The sequence below is a fragment of the Brassica napus genome, chromosome C2 (assembly GCF_020379485.1).
Source record: "Brassica napus cultivar Da-Ae chromosome C2, Da-Ae, whole genome shotgun sequence".
Classification (NCBI taxonomy): domain Eukaryota; kingdom Viridiplantae; phylum Streptophyta; class Magnoliopsida; order Brassicales; family Brassicaceae; genus Brassica; species Brassica napus.
This window is the reverse complement of record NC_063445.1, coordinates 8,931,470-8,933,668: the sequence shown is the minus strand read 5'-3', so window position 1 is coordinate 8,933,668 and position 2,199 is coordinate 8,931,470.

Below are 2,199 nucleotides of genomic sequence, written 5' to 3'. Positions count from 1 at the left end.
AGAAAAAAAAAAGGGAAAAGGATAAAAATACCAGATTAACATGTGGCAAGACTTCCAGCAATTATAATACGTAAGTCTCGCCCACATGAATTCTAATATCTTATCCTTTTCCTATTTTTTCAAATATTTATAATTTGAATAGGATTTTACTGAGGAATGTGATTTCAGATAGGGTGTGATTTGGGAGTTTGTGTGTGGTTTGAGAATGAGAGTTGTGGGTATATTTATAGGAAAGCAAGGCTCGTTAATTCCACGTAAGCAAAATCGTCGTTAATACCTCGTATATAAAAACACGGGCCTTTGCGATTCCTCGTAATTTCCTCGTATTAAAAAACACGGGCCTTTGTAACTGCTCGCTATTTCGTCGTAACCTTACGACGAATTTACGACGATATGTAATCTTATATATACCCCCGAGCCCTCACTCTTTCTTTCCTCTCTACTTCCTCTCCACCTCCTCTCCATTTCGTAGCAATGGTAAGTCTCTCTAATTCCTCTCTAATTTGGTTAGTTTAGGATAGATTAGGTGGTTAATATAGGGAATTTAGATAGGTTTACGGATTTTATGTTATTTAGTGTTCATTAGGTGGATAATGTTGGGAAATATACTGTTGATGTTAATTTTAAAATTTTAATTTTTTTCTCAGGTTCGAAAATAAAGACTTAATGCCCATTACAGAGAGATCTTCGGTGAGTCGAGGGATTCTTGGACGTTATAGCGGGCACAAATCCGGAATGGAAGTCCATGTTGAGGAACATGCGACAACAACATCCCATTCGAGGCGAGTCATCCGACGTACATAACGAGGCGAATGTTACGAGGAGGAGTGATGAATTCTACCAGGCGATGAACGACTCTTAGTTTTTTTTTTTTCCGGTTGTTGTATTATAAATTCAAAACTTATTTATATATAAAATATTTTCATATTGATTTATTTTTATTTTAAATTTCAATTTTATTAATAAATTAAATAATTTTAATTATTTTTTAATTATATTTTTAAATTCTGTAAAATAATAAAAACGAAGTAAATTCGTAGCTAAGGTACGACCTATTTACGTGGAAACCTTACAAGGAAATGACGAGAAATAATAAACGAGTATTTTACGAGAAACCATTTACGAGGAAATAACGAGGAAAGATAAACGAGTATTTTAGGAGGAAACACTTTCAAGGTATTTACGTGTAGTTTACGAGGAACTTGTTTCGAGGTATTTACGAGGAAATATAGCGACCTCCTTACGTGGAATGTTGACGTGGTCTTTACGACGAAATGATCTACTTCGTCTTTACGACGAAATATATTCCTCGCTACGTTACGACGAATTGGCGAGGAAATATGTGTTACGACAGATGAGTAACGACCAAACGTGGTTCCTCGCTAATTCGTCGTAAAGCCTCTTTTACGACGAACTCACGAGGAAAACCGCCCTCGTTAAGATTATGTTTTCTTGTAGTGTGAGGATTTGGGTCACATAATATCAGCTCAAGGGGTAGCTACTGATTCAGAGAAGATTACATCTATGAACGTGTGGCCGTTACCAAAGACAGTTAAGCAACTTCAGGTTTTTTTGGGTCTAACAGGATATTACCAAAAATTTGTCAAAGATTATGGGAGTATTGCTAGACCATTGACAGTATTATTGAAGAAGGATCACTTCGCTTGGTCCAAGGAATCACAAGAAGCATTTGATCGACTGAAGTATGCAATGGTTCATGCACCGGTACTAGCCTTACCAGACTTTGAGCAAGTTTTTGTGGTGGAGTCAGATGCGTCAAGCTTCGGATTGGGAGTTGTCTTGATGCAGAATAAACGTCCAATAGCGTATTTCAGTCACGCACTCACTCCACGCGAACAGCTAAAACCAGCATATGAGAGGGAGTTCATGGCCATCGTCATGGCTATAAGGAAGTGGAAACATTACCTGAATGGACGCAAGTTTCATGTCCATACAGATCAACGCAGTCTCAAGTTTTTGTTGGAACAGAAAGAAGTCAATATGGAGTATCAGAAGTGGTTAACGAAGATCTTGGGATTTGACTTTGAAATATTCTACAAACCAGGCCCTGAGAATAAAGCAGCGGACGATTTGTCAAGATCTGTGTCGGTATCTTCACTATTGTTGGCGTTAACGGTCCTTAAAGTGCTTCAATGGGAAGATTTGTATAAAGAAATTGTAGATGATGGGTTGATTCAG